At 44.5% G+C, this 27,350-nt stretch overlaps 1 protein-coding gene across 6 annotated transcripts in view; it reads right to left on the reverse strand.

Moving 5' to 3' along the window:
• The window catches only part of LOC109852420 (RNA-binding protein Musashi homolog Rbp6), a 457,600-nt gene that overhangs the window by 139,958 nt on the left and 290,292 nt on the right, over positions 1–27,350 (reverse strand). Inside the window, exon 1 of one of the 6 annotated variants that reach the window (XM_020423565.1) lies at positions 8,844–9,784. The exons of 4 other annotated variants lie outside the window; for them this stretch is intronic. The gene's annotated coding sequence lies outside the window, so the exon portion shown is untranslated. Of the gene's footprint in view, positions 1–7,826; positions 7,891–8,843; positions 9,785–27,350 lie in introns of those variants that run through there. One more of the 6 variants, XM_020423566.1, reaches the window with a different exon arrangement.

Genomic DNA, 27,350 nt, shown 5'->3' on the forward strand with positions numbered 1-27,350 from the left:
AATATCATCTCGCGCGTGTTACGACGTGTTCGTTTTTTTAATTTTAAATATACGAGAACAAGATAATAAAATTATATATCTGGTGATAAAAAAAAGTTCCGATAGAAACAGCATGCTTCGCAAGATACTTCACGATTGTTTCTCCGTTTCCCTATAGTAAAAAAAAAAAAAAAAAAAAGAAACAAACGCGGAAGACAGGCAAAGACTTGATTCTTCTTCCGACGAAATCCAACGCCGATGCGTCGGCTTTCGGCTTCGTGCATGATACATTTATTGATCCTGTGGCATCAAACGTTTACGAGTTGCTCTTTGAGGGCGAAGATGAAAGCACTGACGCTCGACAAGTGCACGCTGGCTTAAGCGCTCCTCTATTTCTGCTCGCGCCTTTGATGCGCATTATCAGGCCTTCTTCTTTTTTTTATGTTTTTTTTTATTTTTTATTCGGGCGCCCGATATATCCGTGACCCTTTCAGACTTAACGGCATGCCGATACACCGCGGCCGAAACCGCCCGCAGTTTTAATCCGTTTTGAAAAACCTGTTTAGGATACGCGTCTCTCTCACGAAATTGATTTTAACGCATCACGTTCAAGTGTTTACGCGTCATGTGACTCAGAGTTTGTTTATTTATTTATTTGTTTTGATAAAGAATTATTTTTATAAAATTAAACGCAATTTCCCAGGTACGACGGATATTCGCGGGCGCACTAAAAATATAAAAATCACTAAACTCACGGATATGTAAATGTAGAAATCGGACGGAGCAATTTTTTGTAGAACGTTTCCTCGCACCTCCGATACCGTGAGCCAATCCTTGCAAAATTCATCGTAGTCGAGATCTGTGTAGTGAGGAAAATGGAAAATCCCCGCGATATCCCCGTGACCGACTCTCTTATAAGCACGAGAACGATAAAAGGGGAGCCCCGGTTTCTCTAAGTCCCGCAGGGCGCTTTTTATCGAGTCATGCCCGAGATTTCTGAGATGCTCGTAAACCTCACCCTCCGGGACATCATTCCCTTACCTACTCCGGAGGTAGGGTTCGCGAAATAATCGGCATTCAACAGCCACGACGCTGAACTCGTCATGTCTGTAATGCAGTGTCTCGTCGACACTGCTATGACATTGGCTCGCGCGCCATATAAATTGAACATCGAAACGGTGACCCTTGCGGGATTTAGAGCTGAGAGGCTTACGGGCTTTCTTCGCTCTTTATTTAACAGTAGAAAAATGATTTCAACAAAACCATGTTTCGTGCCGCGAAAAATTGCGACAAGAACGCAATCGTCAGATTTAACCAGTAGTTCAAATTCTTATTCTCGCGTTACAAGAGTCTCGTATTTTATTCGACAACTTTATCCCACATCAACGCCAATTATCAGACTTTTGACTCGAACCGCGCAATTGTTTAAATAAAAAAATAGAAGCGATAAAGAGTCCCGTTAAAAACTGCATGCGCGTGTTAATTATTTGCGCTTTCGTCGTCTTTCCGATCTAGTTTTCTAGACGATCGTCGAGGACACGTCTGAGAAGACGCTTCCTCTTGAAATGGGGATGGAAAAGGACATAATCGCGCATCTAAACCGCCCGAGCACGTAGAAATTGAATAGCGATCTAAACTCAATCGCCTCGGCCACGAGTTAGCACATTCATAGTAGTAGTTTACCCTCCAGCTTCGCCCGCGCCTGTACTATTCCCGCGGAAGGGCTGAATAGGACGTAAAGGCGGCTATTGTGAGGCGCCATTCAATCGCCGACAACAGAAACACCATTAGGGGCAATGTACGGTGCTGCCAATTAAAATGTAGAGCGACAGCCGGAACGACCTTGTCTCGATTCACGTCGGCCATTGAACGTCGAATAGATCGAAGCGCCAAATCAGCTGATAACGCGCGTCATTAATCATCAAAAATGTACGACCTTATCTTTTTTTTTCGTGAGGCCACTCCTTTCTCCCGCTCGCTCTTTTTTTTCCATGTCACTCTTATTTTCCGCGCGGTTCTTTTATGCGCGGATACAATGTAATTTGTTATGAGAAGAGAAATAAAACTAGACAACGCGTAGTACGCGATAGAGGAAATAAAGATCAACAGATCAGATTTATAGTGCGATTTAAGACAAAAAAATAAACTAGACGATTTTATAACCTCCCGTTTTTCATATCGGCTCAAGCTCTACGCAAAACACACCGTAAAAAAAAAACTAAAGAACTAATCAAGCGTCGCAGTAAAAATAGTAACAAATAACATCGTGTTATTCAAGAGAACTTTGATACGTTAAAGTGTCGTTTTTTTTTCAAGGACGGACTCGATACACTTTAATAACGCGATATTTTTATATTGATATTTGAGATCTTTTCGTGTTACCAAACTCCTTTTTTTATTTGTAACATTTATGTATTTTTGCAGTGGAATGTTGCTCTCAAACGTTTTCTCTTTCTTTCTCTCTTTCTCTCTCTCTCTCTCTCTCTCTCTCTCTCTCTCTCTCTCTCGGTTATAGAGTCATTATTATGTCTTCCACACATCGAGTTTCAACGAGCACTTCGATATGGATGTATATATTCGCGAACAAAACGAAAATTGCAATATGGACGATTGCGGCGCGATGGGACGCAGCAACGCATAGCGAATCCGGTTGGCCGCGGGCGGTTAAATCACCGTCGTAAACCGCAATTCGCGTATTATGCCAACGCGATTCAACGGTCGAATGAGGTTGGAGGTCTCTTAGTGCGGATCTTGGGTGTACCGCACGTGCGCCGGCGAGGGATTAATTAACAAATCGTGTACCGTGCGCGGTCACGATGCGTACTGAGCGATGTCTATGCCCGCCGAAGCGGAAGCCTCAATTCTCTCGTCGCGAATTCGTCTCTCTCTCTCTCTAAACAAAGAAGATCATATTTTATTGGCTGTCTGATCTATAGAATCCTGGAAACTGAGAGACCTCGAGTGCTCCTCGATTCGCTTTTTCTTAGACGTGATGGTTGCACATGCGATACAAGAGCTCTTCAGGACAATCTTGTTCTTCCTCTGAGTCGAACGGAGTTGTTTAGGCGTTCGTTTAGGTGCGTTTGTGTTGACGTCTGGAACGACATACCGGCAGCAATTCGCAGGGCACCTTATGGCGTTTTTAAAAGGGATCTATATGATCATTTGTTAAAAAACAACATGTAGTTTGAGATGCCTTTGGCTTTATCCTTTTCTCTATCTTTATTTTTATTGTTATCAATATCTTTATTTTATTTTTACTTTCTGTTACGATTTATATTTCTACTTTTTTTACAAACTCACATTATTTCTTAAAATTTATCTATTTCTCATGTATCTACATTTTAATTGTCACTTATGCGCTTGAGGGGACGTTTCCCAGAGCGCCATATAAATAAAGCCTCATTCATTCATTCATTCATTCTCTCTTTCTCTCTCTCTCTCTATTTCTCTCGGCAACATATTTTCCAACACGTATACATACAACACGCGATAATACGGTTTACATCCGATTTTGCAAAACTCAATTATTTCTTCGCGCGAGATTTTTTCTGCGCAAAAAAAAAAGAGAGGGTGTGATCGATATTTTGAAAAGAGTCAACTCATAATTTATTTCTCCAATCTTCGCGCGTGATTCATTGCGGCATAAGGCAATCCAATTATTCCAGAATCCCCTCAATTTATCTCGCTTCCTGAATGCGCTTCATGCTAATTTCCTGCTATTTTAAAAGAAATTCCAATGGCATTAGTCACAGTTCCTTATCGGATGATATGGTCGCGCGTCTATTATATACCCGCGTATTATTATTATCGCGCGCGCGCGTGTGTGTGTGTGCGTGTTGCTTATGATTTTCTCTTAGTAAGTAGTTGAGGAATTTGTTTCGCCTACTTTAGATCGACCGAGATACGCACGCACACTAATGAAACACAACGCAATTAAATTGATTAAAAACTTACACTTGTTATATTTGCTCTCTCACATACGCTCTTGCTTCAACTTTAAAAAAAAAAAATAATAATAACATCAAATTTCTTTGTGTCTCATGTGTGTACGCTGATTCGTCGAAATCTCAAGAGGAACTCGAGAATCTTTCCGACCGGTGCAATTTTCCAGATTGCAATCAACGTCCGTATGTGAAAGTGCATATTTGAAAGCGCGCAACCGCAAAGAGGGTGAGGTATTAATTAATAACGCCAATATGCTTACGCGCGTTAAATTATCGAAATACGCGCGCGCGCGCGCGCGAGTTAAATTACTTTCAACGAATCGCACAAGTCAAATCAGCAGAATGACCGTAACAACACGTTTCGATTAAATAAACAAAAAAAAAACACGAGAGACGTGAAACGAGGGCAAACGAGAGAAGGAAAAACAGTCAAGAGAAAAATATCTATTGCGCGAATGTGTAAAACACGAGGACCGCAGTTGCGCGCAAATATTCGGCACGTACGATATATGTATGTACAGAGCGGCGATAAAGTAATCCACTGTCGTTATTGTTCGACTTCCATCTCGCTCACTCTCTCTCTTTCTCTCTCTCTGTACAGAGAGCGCTCTCTGCTCGCTGGTTTCAGACCACTTCCGGGTTCCGCATTGTTAATAATTACCGCGAGATATTCGCGCAACCGCGGAATTTGTACACCGCAACTATCCTCTTCTGGCGTGACATTGTTAATTACATTATTTATCGCGTAACTCGCGGAGAAGTAGTTTTTTTTTTTTTTTTTTTTTTTTTTTTTTTTTTTTTTTTAACAACTCGGTACGGAAGACAATCTCTCGATAAGCACATGACAAAAGTAACGAATAAAAATTTAAAAAATAAAACAAACAAACTACAGCGTTGAACTTTTCCAATTTCGTTTTGCTCGTACGTAGCAAAACCAAAGTGGTCAATTTCAGCGAATCGCGACGCGAGTCAACCCACTTTTACGTTTCCTTGGTCGACGACAAGGGGTGCGGCCGTGCATTAATACGGCAAATCCTGAGAATTGCGAGAACTGACCACTTGTCCCGTCGTCCCGGATTTAAAAGCATTTCGATGTAAACAACTGTGTCTTTCGCGGCATCGAATACCCACTTTTTCCCTCATTGATGATGCACTTATTCTCCTTCCCTGTTCTGTGTCTCGTGTGTCTATATATCTCGCACAGTTTGCTTCTTTAAACCTCGAAGAGTCAAGCTTAGCGAAAAGTGTGTACAATCGGTACATGTACGATCGCGCGCTATCACGTTACTCGCAATACGATCGTGCAAAAGCAAACCGCAATTTCTCTACAAATCATTCACTACGAGATTTGAAAAAAAGAATAAAAGATTTGTTTTCAAGGTGTAAAAAACTATTTTTTTTTAATCCTAGACTTACAATAATTGCGGCTTTATATTTAATATCCTTTTATATTTTTAAAAAAGCCACGATATTTTTAATTGTCTCTTCTTTCTCTTTTTTCTCCGCGCTTCGTCTAGTTTTTTGTTTTTTTTGTTTTTATTTTTTTTCGAGAACGAAACCGGAACGACCGCGAAATCCGCTTACCCTCTTTGTCATTCGTGGAATGAGCGACAGGAGGAGCTTTCCTCGGCAAGCAAAGTCCGGCGTCATCGGACGACGACGGTATAAAGAGCGTATCGTTATAGTCGTCAGGCAGGAAACTTTGGTATTTTGCTTTATACTTCGGCGTAGGAGGAAGGAGGCTCTACATCGTCCCCAAGAAAAGGCAGAGAATAATCACCGAGCCCGGCCCCCGAAGGGCGCATCATTGTACCGAGTTCAGCGAAAAACTACCCTCCCCATTCTAACGCGTCAAGGTAAAGAGCCGCAGTTTAGAACGTCGCTCGCACAATAATGTATCCTCCCTTTATCGCCTCTTCAAATCTGAAATTTCTTCTCCGCCCGAAACGCTCGGCCGTTTGTCAACCAAAAAATATTTGCGCGACAAAAATAAAACAAAACGATTGTTCTGTATATTCAGAATTACATTCGTTCTTTTTTTTTTTTTTTTTTTTTTCACTAATGTACACGCGACGTGATAATCTTTCACGGTGTTAATTAGCGTGCATTAGCGAGAGTATCGACAAACGCTTCGAGAGAGAAATGATAATGACTTATCGATATATTCTAAAACCATCGAAAGATAATTGATTAGAAAGTTCCGCGCTATAGTTTTTTGTTACTCATTATCGAATTTCACCAAGTCATTTAGATGTAAAAAACGGTAAATGCGCTTTTATTTGTATTAGAAAATATTGATCTTTTTGCCATCGCGCGCGCGCGCGTCAAAAATAGCAACACACAGAAAACTTACGTTCTGAAAATATCAATTCTTGGCTGGAAAATATTTATCTTTCTCATTCGCGAGTACATTCTCTCTCTCTCTCTCTCTCTCTCTCTCTCTCTCTCTCTCTCTCTCTCTCTCTCTCTCTCTCTCTTCCACTCTCGTCGCAGATACACGCTCGCGATATTAAAAAGATATTAGATGTCTCGGGCGGAGTTGTAAAACCGTGCCACATCCTAAGAGATGGAGATTGTATTTCAGATAACGATGAATTTTACACCACGAATGTGATATATAGGTCAGCGAAAAAGGAAGGTGTGAAGGCGATGGAGATAAAACTCTATGGATGGATTATTGTTTGCAAGCCAACGATTATCTCGCGTGACATTGCGTTACTTCAATTTTTTTCGCGTCCACACGCAGGTGCGAGAGTTTCAAAACAACCTCAATTCAAGCGGCGCTCTGGTCACAATCAAATTCGGCAAAAGTTTGGCCAAGTGTAGCTTTTAATTTTTTATACGATAAAAATCCTTACATCAGACGATTGAACAAAAGTAACCATGACATGAATTCGAATTAAAAAAAAAAAGTAAAAGTATTGTTCTGAATAATATTGAAAAACAATCCAAACGCAAATATGTAAACAATAACAACTCTCTCCATCGGACATACGCGATCGATGTGTGATGATCACGAAGCGACGGCTCAAAATAAAAAAAAAAAAAAAGAATCACGAATGGCAATCGAGCTGAAGGGATGAAAGAAAGATAGATGGATAGATAGACGGAGCAAGAGTGAGGAAGAGGGTAAGAGACAGAGGCAAGTCTTGCTGGACGGCTGCCACAAGACGCTTCGAAAGTAACGATCTCGTTATCGTTCCGCCTCGAGAAGCGAAGGACTTAAGATAATAAGTTTGTATGGAAGGGTGGAGAGTCCTCTTAATAAGAAACCGGAGCGCTTCGCGCGCGCGTGCGAGAGAGGGAATTGCGCGCCCGCTTACTTCTCTTTCCACCGTTATCCGCGCGTCAGACCACTCAACTTATTAATTCCATTAATATTTCTTTCATGCGATTTGACGCACCGACGCGATGAGATTATTAAAAGCCCGCGCGGAGAAGCCGTGATATTCTCGGGAACTTTGTCCTCATTACACGCCACGCGGTACTTACTTAAAAACCCTAAACCCATCCCCTCTCTCTCTCTCTCTCTCTCTCTCTATCTATCTCTTGGATATACAGTTCGGAATAACTGCAATCGGAGGAAGGGGAGAAAAATAAAAATTTTATATTTTAAAATTAAATATAACAAACGCCTATAACCAGACGAGCGCGAACACGTATAAAATAATTCCAATGCGCGGATTCGCTTCTATTTTAGGAAAAAAAAAAAAATTTAATAAAACAAACAGACATCACTACCATATTCACTATGTATCCGTGATTTATTTGCAAATTATCCGCCTGCCAGTAAATCCAGCGAATTAGTTCAGCTGACATAAAGCTAAAAATTAATTTCGCTCGGCAAAATAAAATATTGCAGATTTTATAATCAAGTGAAAATTTACCCAATTCACTTACAGTAAATACGTCGAATGAATCATGCAAACTAGCAGGAAAATTAATCAGAGAAATGACATTTTCGCCGAGAGGGATTATCCGTCATAGTTGTTATTTTCAATAATTGTGAACTTTAAACAATAAAAAACTTTCTCTATTGTGTTTCTTATTAATTGTAATTCTTCAGAAAGAGCAATATATAGTAAAACGATTGAGATTTGACAGCAAATTACAAAAACTGACTCGTTTCATGACTTATAAATGCGAGTCGTGTGTGTAAAGTCGCTTTAGACATCATAGATACAATCTCGAGAATAGATGATGTGTAGTCCCAACTATTGCTACATCAGATATACGGACGAAAAGTCGAGAAAGATTATGAATACAACGGCGGATGTCGCGCGGACAAACCGGAGGAGACGAACTTGTCCGCTGTCATCTCCGTGAAACATTTCGGTCACTGCACATTGTTGCGAGGAGTGCATAGGCGAGAGGAACCAGGAGAGATGGAGTGTGAGAAGGGGGACTAAGAGGTGGAGAAGAAGAAGAGAAGGAGGAGGAGGTGGAGGAAGAGGGGTGGGGAGGGGGAGAGAAATAGAGAGACAGAGAGGGAGGAAATATCCGACACCCCGGTTGGCTGGTCCGCCTCTGTCCGACGGATGACGTCCACGATCAAGCTCCACCCACACACATGCCCCCAGCCACCGCACACGTAGCCACACACACACCCACGCATTCGTATACGCACGCGTACCCACACTCATGCACACACATACGTACGTAAACGCACAAGCGGTGCTATATCATTCGGCGCGTACGTGTGGAAGCCGACACTTGCGCGCACACACATACACACATACACACACGCACACACACACGCATACGCACTCATACACACGCACGCGCGAGCGCGCGCGCGCGCAACGTCCGCGGCACTCGCCAGAGACTCGCGAGCTCTTCGAGATTCGACGGAAAACCTAGATCTGTCCCCGATCTCGGAGATGGCTCGCGCGAGAAGTAAAATTGCGGGCACCGTACCTTCTCAGGGGTGATGAGTGGCGTGATGTACGTAGTGACCGCCGTTGTGTACACCTTGCGATGACCACTGGGTGAAAAAAACTTGCAGGTCACTCAGTAGCACCGAGCGGTGTACCGAGTGCCGTGCGATAATATCGGCGGCGCGGTGGTTCTCTTCCTCCGCGAGGGAGAGGAACGAGGACGAACCGTGGTTTTCGATCAACCGGATCCCGACCGAGAGAGCGACTGCGAGCGACGAATTTGCGCCTCGTCGAGCACACACGCGCGTATGTGTGTGTGTGTATGTACCTGTTGTCCGTGCGAGATCGATTGGTGCAACACGTAAGACGAATTCTCACTACCGTGGATATTCTCACTGACAGGTCGAGTATATATTATACTCTGGAGGATCTCGTCGTGCAGCTTTTCACAATGACGCTCGTTGCAACGGGTTAAATCGACCGCGACAAATGTAGACCATTGATCGATCAGGATCCTTCCAACAATTTTTTCACAACTCTTGTCACACCAAATTCAGATCCAGATATACCGAAGACGACGGTTAACTGGTACTCGCGCGCTTGACGTACACTTTTTTTTTTTTTTTTGCTTTCACGCAATGACACTAGAAACTAGATCGTTGAGTTTCCAGCGAGGGATGTTGTGCGAGAACAGGTGCGGGGTGTTGCAAAATCGAGAATGCTGTAGGCGCGCGTGTGTGTAATCTCCCTCTTCAAGTTCCTTCTCGGATCGTGGGGCTTCTGTCTGGCCAAAGTAGAAGCAGCAACGTTGTGTCAGACGACTTGTCGTTTATCCACCGTTGTTGTCACGTCACGGGGGAGGAGCGATCAAGAACACTCGGACAGACGGAGAGGAAGAGAGAAAGAGGGAGAGAAATCGACTTGCGAGCACACAGGCAGGTGGTCGTCGTCGCGCTCTTCGTCGCCGTACGTCGGGTTCAATGCTGCACGGTGTGACGCCGAGAACAGAATGGGGCGATCGTGAAGGCCCGGGCAGTGAAGCCGTAGCGAGGGGAGGTGGAGAGGTGCCGCGCGGGTGGCACCGGAGTGGGGTGTCAGATAGAGGGGCGAGTGAGTATTCCAGGAAGGGGTCCCTTCATCCCGCTCTTTCACGTCCTCCGCCCTCAAGCGAGCGCTACCCCTTCGAGGCGCGCAGGCGCCCCCGGGGCGCTGCCGTCGCTCGAGGGGAGTGCGTTTCCAGATGAAGATGAAGGGAGAGCGATCTGAAGAGGAGAGGGGTGAAGAACGCACGAGTAAGAGAGAGAGAGAGAAAGAGAGAGAGAGAGAGAGAGAGAGAGAGAGAGTGAATGTGATAAGGCAAGAAAGAGAGAGAGAGAGGGGTAGAAAGGGGAGAACGCAAGCTCTTCTCCTTCTCGCGCGCTCGCTTCCTTCCTTCCTTCACCAGCAGCACACCCCAGCATCGACCGACGCGCCACGCTGCTCCGAGCTGTTCGCTCCCTCGCCTCCCACCTCTGCCCACAAACCTTCTCGCCACGCCGACCCAACGGGAATACTTAATGCCAGGAAAGAGACTGACTGCCTGACTGCCTGCGCCAAGCTACGCTCGCTTGACGGCGGGATGGCAGCGGCGAGAGAGGCCAACACACGGAAGTGGAGAGGCTCGCGCGAACCGCCGGATGTTGCTTGCGAGTCTTGCGGCTACTTGTTACGCGTCCACCGACTACTCACAGATAACAACGAGAGTAGGTACGATGTCGTTTCAGATATAAATGTCAAATATCCATACATTTATATTAAATGTGTCATCACACACAGATTCGCTCAGTTATTTTTATATATAATGTGTTTAACGCATTATATTACTCTTTATGAAGAGAGATGTACCAGGCAGGTTTATTTGCATAAAAACCATCTATCTCCTACGCGTGAAACTATTTGAAGAAAAGTTTCAAACACACACACACACACATGATATTTACGTAATTTTAACCCGGATCGAAGAAGACTCTTATTGGATTATTTACAAATACACACGTACTGGTCGCTGGAATGAAGGTGTAAGAGACATCCAATCTGTTCGATATTCTATCGACAGCTGCCAAGATAACGCAACAGCTATGACCTACCGTCCAAGTAGTAGCCGTTCTCTCGAGCCCTCGCTTCCGAACGGGAGCGCCTGGTCCGGCTAATATTGACCACTACTACTCCCATCGCATTCCGAAGCCAACTATTTCCTCGACTCCGGTGCCTGGCTCTGGCCGGAAGCCAGGCTCTCCTCTCTCTCTCTCCCCCTCTCTCTCTTTCTCTCTCTCTCTCTCTCTCTCTCTCTCTCTCTCTCTCTCTCTCTCTCTCTCTTTCTCTCTCTCTCACTCACTTGCTCATCTAACGGTTCAGTGTGAACGTATCCTACGCTTAACGCGGAAGGAAGGGACTAACCTAACCCAGAAAGATTTCATTGAGCCGCAACGTGACTTGGACGGTCGCCAATATTATGGACTCTCTCTTTACGCAGACTCTCTTTCTCCCTCTCTCTCTTTCTCTCGCAATGACCGCCGCTCGTGAGAAGAGCTGCCATAAGAATCGCCATTTTTTGGAAAAATATCGCCACTTTGGAATGTGCCGTCGAAGCTTCTCGGATAAGGTCGAATGGTTTCCGATTATCGAACAGCATGAGCGACCGTTTGGCCGCAAGAAAAACCTGGGTCAAGCCTTGGATCCAGGAAAGTACAAGTACCGATATCGGATATTACGGTTTTTCGTTATTACCGAGGGAGATAAGAATTTTGGTTTGTTTGTCTGTCGTTCAGTCTTCGCGAGAGGAGAGAGAGATGTCGATAGCGCGAAGCAGGAGCGGGATTCCCAATAGTCGGCACTTGCGAGAGAGACAAGGTTGTAAAGGGAGAGAAAGGCGGGTGGTGTGTTGCTTGCTCGCGTGCATTTGGCTTGCATCCAAAGCGAGACGCTGAATGAACTTGGCGGGAAAACCGCATTGGCGCGTGTTTCCTTCTGTCGTACGACAGACGCGACTACAATGGCTGGCAATATCCTTGCACCGCTGGCTGCGTAGAGACGTCTGTATGTTGCGAGATAACACTAAAGATAACCTCGGAATTTATCGACTTGCTCGCAGTAAATAAAGTTGTGCCGGTCTAGTTTTGTACAATAGTATTTTTTTGTTGTTGTTTTCTTTTGAATTTTTTTTTTTTTTTGTTTGGCAAATAAGTCGCTCGATAATTTGACGTTTGTTGGCGTTACGTGTGCATTGTTAAGAGTCGGTCATATATTGTCAATTATCGTTGACGATTATTGCGCGTGTGTGTGTTTTTTTTGGGAGATTTTCTCTTTACATACATGTGTGTGTTACACACGTCTCTCTCCATCAATTTTAATTACATCCCAAAACTGGGTTTATATTACGTTTTCGATATGTAATGTATTTAAAGCTAGATACACATATGTGCGCGGAATAATATAAACGTTTAACTTTTCAAATTATACATAAAATTACACAACGAGCCAACAAACATTTGTGTTAATCATTTTTACAATAACGTATTTCACTTCGGCTTCTATTAATATGTCTTCGGTTAGGTATATTTATGATGAAATAACAGAGTGCGTTACACCACCGCGGAAACAGTTAGCGGTGGACGAATGACGAATTATTCGCTGACCTCGAGATTTCGGCGGGTCAATGCGATCCCTCCGCTTCGACGATTCCACAATAATCATTACTCTAGAGGCTGTCGACTGCCAAGGATGACGTGTAATCATGATATTGGCACGTAACTGAGTTATCGCATAACACGGAAGGGGTGTTCACCCTTTCCTCCGGGGGTGTCCTCGATTCGGTCAATGTGTATATATATATATATTATATATATATATATATATATATTTTCTACTCAAGACCAAATCGACGATAACGCAATCAAGCGAGCAATAATAGCAATCAATAAGCGATAGCGTAAATCTCGCTAAATGAAATGTTTTTCAGGGAAGATAATAAAGAGTGCTCAAATATATTTGATTAAAAAAGTTACAATTTTTTTATATATACATGTTTTCCGTGAATTTTCCAAATAACATACCTGTCCATTTTTCATTAAAAATTTATCAATGTGTTTATTTAGAACGTTTGCGTTTTTTTTCGCGGCATTGAAAATAGATGAATGAAAAAATATCATTAACTCGGTCGCGATCGATGAGCATACGAATTCGTACGCTCCTAGAAACCCCGATATCAGAAAGAAAGAAAACGCGCGCGACCCAATGCAGCCTTCAATCTCTCTTAACCCCCGCCGTCCGCAATCGGTATTTGTTTCAGTGACAGCACAAGGGCAGTGTGTTTTCGTCGTCGGACAGCAGCAGTTGAGTTTGAGAAGTCCGCATGCAAGATACACGTGGAGGGAAGAGAAGGAATCGAAGGAAAAGAGGAAGGAGAACGTTCGATTGCACCGTTACGTCGACCACGTTGTGTGTGCAAACTCTTCTATGACCCAGTTCGATCTTTCCCCGCATGACGTCGCCGAGATTTTTGGTCACGATTCTCGAACTCGATACTTATCTCCTGCAATATGGCTCATCCCAAGGCGACCCACCTTGCCTGTCTACTTCGAAACTGCTTCTCGATATTCTCCCGACTTGTCCTCTGTCTCCTTCCTCATCTCCGCGATCCAGCCCGAAACGAGGAGCTCGAAACTTTTCTAAAATATTAGACGCTCGACGTGCTCGAGGAGCACAGGAATATCTTTCCTCTCTGCCCTCTCTGCTCATCTATAGGTCTCTCCTTCTCGTTTCAATCTTCCTTACCGTTCTTCCCGTTCAGCACTCATTCACCGCGAACTTTGTTGCTCACGATTCGTTCGAGTTGCTCGAGGTCGAGTGTGGGAAGCGAGAAAGAAGAAAGAGGCACGAACAAGATAGAAGAAATGCGAGCGGGTCAGACCAAGAAAGCCAGGGGTGGATGGGCAAGTAGCTCGAATCACGCGAGCCGTTGCCTCGTAATTAATAGGGCGCACGAAAACGAGCTACTGCGCCATCAGCGACTCTCAAGATCCTCCTTGCAGCTACACATCAACCGAAGAAGAGCTTGTCCGTCGTAAAGAGAGTCTCGAATGGTCTCAAGGGATAAGCCTTAATACGTATTGACAATGTTTTACCGCGTCTGTCCTTTTTTTCCATTACAATTGGATTTATTTCTCTCTCTCTCTCCCTCTCTCTCTCTCTCTCTCTCTCTCTCTTTTTGTATTTTAATATATTCTAAAATAAAAAATATATAAAAAAGTATCACGTTACACGCGAATTTAAATAATTCTTATTATATACGAGAATGTATTTTCGAGTAGCAATAATAAATTTTTTCACTAAGGCTCACTTACATTATTCGTCAGTTCTGGCGAATCTTGGAGACGTAACATTTCGTCACAATTTCACGCTTTAAGAAATTCACCTTGAGAATCGTCTCGTGTCAGAATTTTACTCGCGCGTCCCTTCACGCAAAAATTTATATCCAGTCGTAAGAACGCCTCGTGCTTCCCAAGCATTTATCTCATTCACCTCATGAGGACGGCGAGAAAGAGCGAGAGAGAGAGAGAGACAGAGAGAGAGAAGACACGGACGAGAAGTGAGGGAGAGAAACGTGCCGAGAAGAATTTTCCGGAATGTTCCGGAGTAAATCAAAGAAAGAAAATGAATTTTTATCGAGGACAGAAGGCGCCGGACTCGCCTCGGGAGCTGGACCCTTTCTCTCTTTCTCTCTCTCTGTCTCTCTCTCTCCCCCGAGCGCAAACTTAAGTAAAATCGGCGAAAAAATCGGCAAGGAACTGCGGCGAAACGATACGATGCTCCGTGCGCCGCGCCGTCTTACTCCCGCCCTCTCGAAAAAGTACTTGGAAAAATTCACCCAGTGCGATAAATTTCCGGTACCCTTCTCCCTTTTCCCAGGACGCCCTTATTTTTCTCTACCCGATGGTCGGTTTTTCACTGGGTGATTAATGGCATTAATAAGAGACGAAGAGAAAGAGTTACCAGACCTATCGCCAAAGATGTAAAACTTCTTATCGATAAAAACGTAGGCTGTACGTGTTGTCGGCGAACAAAGATACTCGGTGCGATTGTGTATCGCAACGTACATTAAAATTAAAAAAAAATAAAAAAAAAAATCACTTTCAATTAAAACAAAATTGAATCAAATATTGTTCCGTGACAAAGACTGACGGAAATAAAAAGATTCTTCTTCGTGGTTTAATTACGCGTAATAATCTATCGCGTATATCCAAATGTTAGAGCGAAGTAGCAAATAATTCCAGTTGGCAAACATGTGATTAGTAGAATGCGTCAGAAGCATCTACACGTAGTACATAGTTTAACGACGTCGCTCGGGTTTGCTTAAAGACAGAGAAGGAGAAGGAGGACGAGGAAGAGGAGGAAGAGGTGTCGCTGGTAACTTTGCGGAAATGTACACGCAAGAGTGTGTGCCCATAGTATCTCAGTTCCACGAAGCTCAGTAATGACTCTCGGTCGTTAGATTGGTTTGCGCGTAATATGCTCGTCTACGCGACGTTATATGCTCGATTAATCGACGACGTCGTTTCATCACGTGGCACTATAATTGTCAAAGAACACGTGCGCTACATGTGAGACAAAAAATGTTCCATCCAAAACTCTGTACGAATAATTGCGCGACAGTCGTGTTCTGAAATTTCCTTTTGTCTCTAGGACGTATTTTAAGAAACATTTCTCAAAGTTCAAACCCGTTTGACTTTCGATAAAAAAAAAAAGAAAAAAACAAAAAATAAAATAATTCAATACTATATCACACGTGTCACGTACATTGTCGCACAGACACTTCCGCGAGGAATGAAACAGGATTTCAGCTATCTGTGTAAACCTTTAAGATGTGGATATTGCTCGTTTCGCACCTCTTATGACGTTGATCGTAAGAGGATCAGACTCGGATTTACTCGGTTCTTTCGGCAAAACGACAGAGACGCAAAATAGCGCAGTCACGGAGCGTCGTGAGATGTACGTACAAAGTGCAGTCTTTGTCATCGGATTCCACTCGTGTGCGCATTCACTGTCTGACCTAATTTTCGATCGTGACACCGATTTCTCTTTACGAGCAAAATTCTTTCAAATTGATACATTATTGACATTCTTTATTTAAAAGAGAAAGAAAATTATCACGTCATCATTATCTGACGCGCGACGAAAATTTGTTAATTCGAAATTCTACAGTAGTGAAAATCAGGCATTTGTCAGACGCGTCTGACGTATTGACGCCCCGGTAATTTTCGAAGGGTAGAGAGGCAACGCGTGCGGTGGAGAATCCCACGTTCGTTACAAGATATCGACTCTATTTCACGCTCATCAGCCGCGCGAGCGTCTAGAAAACTTGAGGGCAAAGAGGAAATCTCGTCTCGGTTCTTCCCAGGTGCTCTCATCTCCGGTTTTGACGTCGGCTACGGCCCTAAGCTCTCGAGGGCCTCTTCGCGCGACACAAAGAGAAGAGATCGTGAACACACAGAGGAGCACGCACAGGAGAGAATGCAGAAAAAGAGAGAGAGAGAGAGAGAGAGAGAGAGAGGAGGGGAAAGTCGGCGGCTGGAAAGTCTCGCCCGAGGACGGGAGACGTCACGACGACATTCAGAGGAAGTGGCGCGGTAGTGATTTTTCGTAAGCGTAATGAAACCGCCTGGTAATCTTAGAAGCCTTCGCGCAACCGCGTCGCGCTAGTTGCTCGGGTTAAATATCTCTCGAAGTGAATATTTTCCTCGCGCGTGTGTCTTCCTCTCTTGTCTCGTAGCGAGTGCGAGATTCGACATTCGCGCATTATCGTTGCGGATATTACCTCGCGGCCACACCCGACGTGATGAGTTTTGCACCCGAGAGAGCTCGGTTATCTAACGTTTTTTTTTTATTTTTTAATTCAAAGTCAGAAAAAAAACTTCGTCTCCGAACATTTTTCTTTCCGTTGAAATTTAAATAGAAAAATCCCGACGACAGTTTAATATCGGTTCTCGTCATCATATCAGAGAGTCTTCAATCTCTCGCAACACTTGGCGATAATGTTTAGGCATTTCGATCGTCGGAAACGTAATCGACGGGACTGTAATTAAGAGCGCCTGGCTCGAAGCGCGACTCCGCGCGATCGGCAATGAGCGAGATAAACACGAACAAGACGGTCGCTTTAATTTCGAATTTCTCCTTGCTTCCTCACAGGAGACTCTCCGATTAAATGTGCGATACGAGCCGCCGCCGACAGAAAACGCCTCTTCGATTCTTACTTGCAACAAAAAGGCAACGAGCATTTTAATCAAACTGTCGTCGAGCGAGATAAGAATAGGGCGCGTCTTGCGTTGGCATTTAGAAAGCGATTTCTTTCATTCTGTCTCATCCTTCGAACCGCTAGCACTTTCATGCTCTAACGATATAAAGTCTTGTAAGTTAAAATCGTTTGAAAACAATATTTTTTTCCTACATATATGTCCGCCATTTCTTTTTTTTGTTTTTTTTATAAATAAAGTAGAAAAACAATTGTATTTATTTTTTCCCGCGTTATTTTCCTCAACTGTTCTCGAGTTACAAATGCGCGCAGTCTCGGGAGAAAAATGTCAAGAAATAAAGAGGTAAATTAAAGGGTTAAAGGGCTAATCCCGTGCACAAAATGATCGACTTGGAATCGCTAAATTTATATCAAGTGCAGCGACGGCAAAAATGCGCCGGATCGTAGCCGTGGTCTCGCCAAAGCGTCCTGTACACAATCAATCTGTTAAACGCACTTATTTATCCTTGCCCGTCGGGGAACGGCGGGGCAATGTCGGGAAACGTCTCTCTCGATGTAGCTATTAACAACGGAGATATATTTGGCGATGGTCGAGCGAGCATCTGCAAACTTATTTTTACTGCCATTAATTAGCTAAAACGCATCCGCTAAATATATCAGAATCATCCGTTTCGTCTCTTCACAAGCAATTAACTCTCTCATTTACTCGCTTTATAAAACGAAACAATGAGGAAAAACGTTAGGCAAAAAATCATACAAGAACGGGCGACACCGCGATCTGCGCGGATACAGCAGTTAACTAGAAGGTCAAAATGGCACGCAGCTGTTGTTTTTCAGAATGTTCAGATATTTTCCGCTAATTTGTTAGACACGAATTCCCTCGGACAGTCGGATTGTCGACAACAAAAAAAAAAAAAAAAAAAAAAAGGAAAAAAAATTGGCAAAGCTAGTCTCGGCTGAATGAGTCAGTTAGCTTGCCTGACGCTGCTTGTCTGGCTTGAGTGGACACAAAGCATGTCAGAAGTGGCTATAAATCTCAACGGGCTTCTGATCAAACGATCAACTAATACTGGTGGACCGCGTGAGAGAGGTCCGCTCTTTCCCCCAGAGCCGTGTCAGTGCTCCTTGCCCCTTCGTCAGGAACCCACTCGGGTTACGGAATAATCCCAGCTGCATTACCTTGATGAGCTCCGGAACTCCGCCTCCTCCTTCGTGCCTCTCCCCTACCCTTGGAGCCCCACGGCTTATCCCGTGTTAGGCAGACGTGGCTAAAGATCGCATTACCGCGATCTGCACGCACGCGTGCAAACATATATATATATACATACATATATATACGATACGCGAATACAACACAGACACCTCTTCCCCTTCCTCCCTCGCGTACATCTCCTTTCTTCAGAAGACTGGCGTGTTCGGAACGCGATATTGGACGGATTGTTACCGCAACTATAAGACGCTGCAACAGCAAGCGCGCGAGAGAGAGAGAGAGAAAGAGAGAGAGAACGTTTGCGGTATATACATTGCGAGAAAGGTAAAGAGAGAGAGAGAGAGAGAGAGACAATATTCCCGGGAGACACACCTTCCAGACCGAAGAAAAAGATCCATCCCCCGAACCGGATCTCGCGGAGAATTCTGACGTAGTGCTGCTTGCTATATACCGGGCATCGTTCTACTCCAACTCTGGATATCTAGATTTCGGTATCGCGCGCGCGAGAGAGAGCTGATTTTCGTTCGGACACACTCCCACAGGATTTCCCGCGGAAATTGCTCATAGTCAGACAACAAAGCTAATCGACTCGAAAGATAAAGACGTAACGGCGTGTGCCGCGGGGATTTCGCGAGAGGATGCGGTTAAAATCGAGAATAGAACGTTACTCGCGCGAGCGCGGGCGCTACGTTTTGTACGCGCAAGTCAGAAACGTTGCGCGGAGTATAAATGTCAATTAGACGCGGATTATCGATAAACGTGAAAATTACCTTCGAAATTTCTGAAATCTCTGCTTCCCGAGAGAAAAATAATTCGATGTGTAACAGCAGAGCCCAGTTTGGAGAGAGAGAAAAAAAATGGAACAACGAACTTGAGCCGAGAAAAAGTTTTCGTTTCCGTTTCTTTAATTCGAAATTTTCACTCGGGTCTGAACGCTCTTGAGATAAACGCGCGACGAAACGCGACGGTATCGTCGAGAAGTTAACCGCGGATTGCGAAATTTGATCACGAGAGAACGCAGCCGTCAAAGTTCCCGAGAGCGCGAGACTTCTAATCTCGACGAAGAAGGAGAATAAGATGACGATGGGAGAAGAGAGGGTTGCGAGATTAAAGTGGGGGGAGAGAGGGATGGTTGTTAGATATCGAGCTCATCTTAGTCGCTCCTCTAAATCTCTCTCTCCTCCACTCCCCCTCCCCACTTCTTCAACGGGCTAAGCTTGGCTCCGGTAGCAATACGTAACAACTATTAGCAAACCGACATTCATCTCGTTTAACTCGAATTAGCGGCCGCGTCGCGTAAAGCAGGGTCCAAGAGCGGTGTTAGCAGGCCGCTCGTTGCTCAATATGAAGAACATTGCGAGAATCGTTTTGCTAATTTATACGAAATGGTTCGACCTATCCGCGCCAGAACAGAACCGCAATCAATATTCGTTTGCCTCATCTTTTGCCGCGCGAGGAAAGAGAAAGAGTTTGCAAGTGATTTTGTTTTTGCATTAAATATTTTTGCAAATTCTTGGCAATTTAAGTAGCACGAATGAGAGAGATTCCGTACCGCTGTAGAAAAGAAAATAAAAAATTGGAGAATTAAACAGAGAAATTCTTTTCCTTTGTATGTACACATTATTAAGACAGAGAAAATGGGAGAAGGGAGAGATTAATTTAATTCGAAACGTTTCGTTTTAGCGGGCAAAACGTCAAAGTGCGCAATAATACATCGCGATATACACATTCCGCGAGCAATATTCGTGGGAGTCCTCATTCCGGACACGTTCGCGATGCATTATGTTATTAGCCAAGTCAACGAGCGTAAAGCAGTCAGAAGCGGTCAGGGAAACGCACCTGGAGAACCTGTGTCGAATCCCAAGAACCAGAGGGCACAAGGGACGGTAAGCTCGTTAACGAATATACAGGGGTGCGCGCGCGGAGATGGAGAGAACGTAACTCGCGGGAGCCGCAAACCGCGCAAGATAAACGAGTAAATGTCAAACGACTTTTCACACATTAAGCATCGCGAAAGCGCACGCCCTCTCTTGATAAGTATACTCCCCCGAGCTCGGTAATTAACGGTAACGACATTAATTCCCATCGACAAAGCGATCGCTTAACTAGTTAACCAAATACGGGAGAATGCGGTTTTTATACCGCGAGTCCTTCCCCATTAAAATTTTCTTTAAAGGGACCGTTATCGAGCATAACTGAATTAGCGGGAATAATGAGAATTAACCTTTTACGTCCGCTCTCTCTCTCTCTCTCTCTCTCTTTATAATTGTGTTCTTTCTCGCTTTCTATCACCTGATACATTTACCGAACGAAAACTTACAGCGCGTCAAGAGAGAGAGAGAGAGAGAGAGAGAGAGAGACGTCCTCAGAAGAAAAATTCTTATCTTTAGGCTTTTGTCGTCACTGTCTCTTCATTTGTTTCGCATTTGATATGTACATCTCCGTCTTTCTCTCCCTCTCTCTTTCAACCCGCAGGCCTCTTCCCACTTCGCTCTCTCTCTCTCTCTCTCTCTTTTCTTCTCTTCCTGCAGAAACTCCTTCGTCAATCCCCGAAGGAGACGCAAGTAATGCCGGGATTATGTAAACGTCACTCCGGCGAAACACGCATCTGTTCGGATGTATTCAAATTATTCGGCTGACAAACAATCGCAAGCGCATCTCCGCGGTTTATGAGTGATTCTAATTTCGAGCAGAGAGCGCTGAATAAAAAAAAAAAAAAAAACAAACCTGATTGCTGATAAAAATTTTAACTCCACTGATTTTTTATTCAATTTAAATTAAACACGTACCTCGAATAAATATTCCGTGTCAAATCAGTCGCTGTTTTCCGACGTAACGCGGCTCTTGCGCCATTCAATCAACGCAACGACGCCTACATGCGAGATGCGTTAATTTACGCTACTTAGTGATTCTCTTTCGCACATACACAAGATCTTTTACGAACTCGTACTAACGAGCCAGTAATCAGCACGTATCGCGGTATCCAACAATGACGTAAACACAACGCGACGAGGTACGCAATATCTAAGCGCGCTAAACACGCGCGGCACATCCTTTAATACTCCTCCGAATCTCTTCTAATTCTCCTTTCTTGTTCGCGTTTGCCGGAAAGTCTATTCAAGTCTTTATAATTGGTATGTCTACCCGTACCTCACCGATGCGCCATACACTTGGTGTCCCAATTTAATATGACTTATGCATATTCAATGACCTTGTGCTCGCTTGCGTCTACAAGGAACGGAGGAACGGAGTGTGCGCGCGCGCGCGCACACACGCCAACCCATCGTGAAATGAGAAACACAAGCTAGTCAAATTTCGCGACTTTCTAAATTTCTATCCATTAGTACGCAAAAGTTACAAATTAAGTGAACTTCGAACAGCGAGAACTGCGATTCACGTTCTCTGGATATATGAATATAAATTCAAGACTTTCTGTACATACATATATATATATATATATATATGGGAACTCCGCGCAAATCGGTGTGATAGAAACTCAGATGTAATGAAGCAATCGTCATCAAAAGAACCGGTGTCATCAAAGATCGCGGCGATATCGATTTCAGCGAGGTCACGCACGTGGCGAAATAATAATCCGCAAATCTGAATAATGCGGGTAGAGGAAAAAGTGAAATATATATATATATATATATATATATATATATATATATATATGTATAGAGAGAGAGGGAGGGAGAGAGAGAGAGACCGAAAGACAGACAGATATGGCGCGCTCGGTAACTTTTCCCTTTATCCGCTCATCCCGACGTCGTCTGCCGGGACCCGACAATGAATGGATGTCAAAAACGCAGCAATTAATTCAGCCCTGCGGGGGAACAAAGGCGTAAGAATACCGTCGGCCGTCGTCTCGTACTCCAGAGAACTTCTTCCTCGACCGGGGACTCTCTCTCTTTCTCTCTCTCGAAGAGAGGGATGAGGAAGAAGCACACAGGGGGGGAGTAAGGGGAGACAGAAGTAAGAAGGAGAGCGCGCGCGCGGAGAGGAAGATATAACTGGCAGTGAGGTAGCAACGAGCGGCGGGGCACAATAGTCGGATCATCCAACTTTACTTTGCTTATTGTAATTCAATTTCACGGGGCGTCCGCCTGTTCTCCTTGCTCGCTCGCGTTCCCATCTCCTTATTTCTCTCTTTCCGTCCTGACATCTTCCTCACCGCGAGATTCTCCGCTGGATTATTATAGCTGGGGGAAAGCGAGCGCGCGTCTCTCTCACTCTCTCTCTCTACCAACCAGCGCGGGAGATGGACTTGACAACTGTTTAACATCCTCGTTTACAATGCCGATCTCGCGCAAGGCGGTCGCGATCATGTCGCGCCGTTTCTAGCTACGCTATTCGAGGAGAGTTCGCGGTTCAACTAGAGTTTCCTTTCCCTTTCTCCCTCTCCCCTTCTCCAGGTTTCCTGTAATTTACAACAGCGTGTAACGCGAAGCGCTTCTTCCGCCTCTCTTCCATTGTCGCGAACGTTTTACTTGTCCCGGCGTGATTTTCAGCAGAGACTATTCAGAAACGTAACTGTTAAATAAATTCAGTTTATTGTCTCGGTAAATTACGAGATGTAGCGTCAGATGTAAACTACAGTATCTTCTCTCTCGTTGTTTTCTCTCTCTCTCTCTCTCTCTCTTCTTCTCTCAAGATATACTAATTTCAGTAACAAGACTAAAACTCCAATGTATTTATTACATCCGATTCCACGTGTGTAAACTTATTCTTTGATCTAAAGAATGTGCGTAATATCCCAAAATTTCCGTGGGATTAGCGAGCGTTCCGATGATTCCTTCTCGATTAAGATAGCTCGAATCGAAAACAGATGCACAGATCCCTCGCGGTGGTGCCGTCAAGCATGCAGGGTAAACATCGGTAACTGCTTGGGCGGCGAAGGGTAAGAGAGGGTTGCATTCCCGAGCAATATCTTGCACCAAATTGTGCATGGCACGAGACACCCCTGCCGCCACCCTCTCTCACCACCTCCTCGTGCTCTTCCACTCGCGTTCCTCGTTCTCGGTTCGTCTCTTTCTCTCGCAGCTTCTCTCATCCATCTTCTTCTCTCTCTCTCTTTCTCTCTTTCTCTCTCTCTCTCTCTATCTTTCTCTCTCTTACCTGATTCACCGGTTGAGCTTCAACCGGATGGCTTCGTAGCGATGCCACGGCAAATACGTGAATGTTGACTCAGCCAGCTATCAGACCCGGTACCGGCGTGCTTTATTCGAGCTGACTAAACATGCCAACTTAGATTGCCATAACACTGCGCGAGCTACCCATCACCAAGACCTCGCATTTCAACCTTGGTAACGCACGTGATGCTCTTAGCGAAGACTTCCAACAATCTCCGTACGCAATCGTATAATCACTCGTATTATCGGTATTCCCCCCGATCCACGCGATGTATCGGAATTATATGATAATCGTTCAAAAAAAAAAGAATAACAACAAGTGTAAATACAGCCCCTTATCTTACTAAAGCTTCAGAACGTTCTTCGGAGAAAAAAAAACAGTTCTTACATACATTTGCTCTCGGTATTAAAAACGAATATTACGCAAAGTTTCTCAAATCTCTCTTGTTTACTTAGAAAGCGAAATGCATTCGCTAAACCTCTACTTCCGTGCCAAGTGAAAACTAACGTGGAAGAAGCAAGTAAGTAAAAGGCGCGAAAATTTTTTTCTAGATTAAATAAAAGAGTTCCGCCCGAAAATGTTAATTAACTCGGTGTTTAAATAACGAGCAATTTACGCATTCCCTACGGACGAGGACGACACCAAAGAAATTAACGTTAATGTATATAAATACTTTATAGGTGCGCGTGCTCTCGTTCCGTTGATTTATTCTCTCGCACTTATCAGGCGCGACTTTGATCGAGCGCGACGCAAACGGTTATCGCCATCGGACACGGTTGGCTGGACTCCAGCGAGCGGCTGCTATTACGTAAACAAAGGCAAGACAAGGAGCCCGATATAAATCACGTGGCGCATTATATCAGGAATTAGTCGGGCGGCACGTGGCCGGGCCGGAAGATTGAACTGGTCCGGCAACGGCGGACCGTTTCAGTGGAGCGTGATCCTTTTTGAGCTCCCCCGCTTAACTCCATTACACGCCCTTTCGCTAATCTCCAGCCTGCCTGCGATCGTACGAGCAGGTGCATCCGCGCTCCGTTACCCACGACTCGAGTTATCTCCGTTACACTTCAATCAACATCGAGAACGATCTGTGCGCGCATTCGGGACCGTGCGGGTTCTCCGTTCCGTGAGCGTATCGTAATCGCGCTCTCTCTCCTTATCCGCCGCCGCTTCCCGCGCTGAAAGCCTCTCTTCATGGTTTGCTCTCTCACGGATTCAAAACCCATGTAGGCTCTGTAAATAAGCGTCCCGATTGACTGCCGGATACACAATCAAGGGCAAGGTCACCCCCCGCTCGAATCTATTTTCAACAAATACGAAGACGCGTGATGTTGCGATGAAAAAAATTACAGTGTGTCACGTAATTATGACACGGTTCCTCCTCATATCGCACACGTCGACGCGCGAAGTTACACATATATAGGTGTCACACAATTTTATCACGACTCGCTGTCAACCTTCCCCCGAAATAACGCGTTAAATATACGCTTCCGCAATCTCTCTTTTTACGGGCTTTATATTCCGAGCGAAGAAGAGACCGGTGCCATCGTGCCGGTTTTATAACAGAAAAATTGTAGCCATACGTCGTTACGATTCCGGACCGTAATATGTGCTTTGCGATCGAAAAGAACACACGAAGAGACGGATAAAGGTGACTGATGACACACGAGCGTGGTACACGCGCGCGGCCGGTGCGAACCGGTTATGATCGCACGTAAGTACGCGATATAAGACGTCGTTACGAATAGTCGTAAACCTGACGGACACGAGAGAGAACACATTCCTTCGCTTTATTATCTCTGCTTTATTACTTTAATATAATAAAAGTCGAATCGCGCGCGCGGTGTGACGGACTCTCTCTCTCTCTCTCTCTCTCGTCGTCACCCCTTCGGCAAACTCCCAACTTTATCGGTCGAAATTCCGGCCCGAAATCGCTTCGTTGGACTCCCTTTGTTTCGTTATGTCTCCCTTAGGTAGTACTTCACCTTCCCTCTCTCTGCTTCGTGAATATATTATACAAGACGGTCCATTATATTGCCGGAAATTATTTTAATGTAAGGGACTAGCAGTCACAAGATAAGAGAAGTTGTTTCGATGCTCGTGAATGGCTGTCACAATTTGTATAAAAGAATTCAAGTCTTTCAGCAAAATGGGGTTGAAGAGCACAATAAATCTAAATAATACATGCTAAGGTAAAAAATTTCTCCAGAAATAAACTCGATTATATTATTCAAGATTTTGTTTCCACGTCATCTTAGAGTTAATTTCGATCCCGCGGGTTTCGGACGTACCGCTCAGATACGCACGCTGACGTTTCACATTGGACATCCATGTCACAAGAACGTGCTAGCGCAACAGTAGACAGTTAATTGCGGTATCCCGCGAATAAACGTGTTCCAGATCCTGCGAAGGACAACGCGCCAAGGGAAGGGCCGAAGAGATCCGATCCGAGAGCTTGGCTCGCTAAAAATCGTATATGGTACATAATATTCTATAATTCCTCCGTATTTTTTCTTCGTGCAAAAAAGTGTGTCTCGACATATTCAGCAAGTCAAAAAAAAAAAAAAAAGCATAAGAAAGTGGGGGGCAACACTGCGAGATCCCTTTGCGCGAAAAGTCCTCTTCTTTCCCAACCCGCACCCACGCTTCTTTATTTCTTCCTTCCTTCCTTCCTTCCTTCCTTCTTACCCATGGCGCGATATGAGACCACGCGGTGTATATTTCCTCTGGTTATTACATGCACGTTCTATTATCTTGTATTCGTTTCTCTCCACCTCACACCGCGGATCTCTCTCTCTCTCTCTCTCTCTCTCCACTTCCTCTCCCTCTCCCCAGCCTCCAGCCTCTCCCCCCGATATCCCGTGCCTACGCCATATTACACAGCGCATGCAAATTTAACTCCCCCGTACGTTCCCACAGCCCCCTTCGCTTGCCATCACTTTCTCTCCGTCCTTCTTCTTCCATTTCTGCCGCGGCTTGAAATCCAAACTCCTGGAGATTGGTAGCGGAAGGCACCGTTACCTGCCTACCCCACAGGGAAATACATAGCCGGGCTCAATTAATGTCCTCGGAATCGAAATCTTATTTCGTGCACTCGCATTCCAACTTCCGACGGTTCTTTCATGATTTCGCGCACTGTTTTTTCCCTGTCTCTCTCTCTCTCTCTCTCTCTCTGTCTGCGCGCACGCGCGCGCGAGTGTGCGCGCGTACGTTTTTTTCCTTCTTTTCTCGTCTCGTCTTCTTCCCGCGTTCTTGCTCTCTTTCTCTTTCTCTCGCGATCGTTCTAAAAGGAAATCACAAATGAATACGTAATGCGTTTCCGCCCGGCAGTCGCGACAAGAATCAACCGACTTATTTTCCAGTTGCCTCATTTTATCGACGCGTACTTTACACGTCTACTTCTTCGTCGTCTCAAAAACTACTTCGCGCGAAGTCGCCAAGTGCAAATTTACGATCGTAAACAAAATTTTCAACGCTTTCGATATCACGTCACACTTCCGCTGAGATTATTAAAAATTTACGTTTATATGACGAATATTCGCGAGTGTAACTTTCGACAAAATAAAACAGCGCGAACTGCATGTGTGTGTGTGTGTGTGTGTGTGTATGTGTGTGTCTTATTAAAGACATTTTGCACCGATCCATGTATTAGGCCAGTTTATATCGGTGTGTATTTTCACGTAACCCCGATTCCCTGACCCAGTTACGACTCCACGTTTGACAGCGGAAAAATATTGTGGCGTTCTGATCAATAATTCACTACATGTGATATATATAGTGTGGATGTAGAGATTTGATTGTAAATTCTGCTATTATCTCGGAATTTACCAGAGAGAGAGAGAGAGAGAGAGAGAAAGCACGACGGAGAACAGTATAAGGTAAAATATTATTCAACGAGGAATGTAATTAGCAAATAA

This window comes from Pseudomyrmex gracilis, unplaced genomic scaffold (genome assembly GCF_002006095.1).
Source record: "Pseudomyrmex gracilis isolate BER0280 unplaced genomic scaffold, ASM200609v1 scaffold_29, whole genome shotgun sequence".
NCBI classification, from domain to species: Eukaryota; Metazoa; Arthropoda; class Insecta; order Hymenoptera; family Formicidae; genus Pseudomyrmex; species Pseudomyrmex gracilis.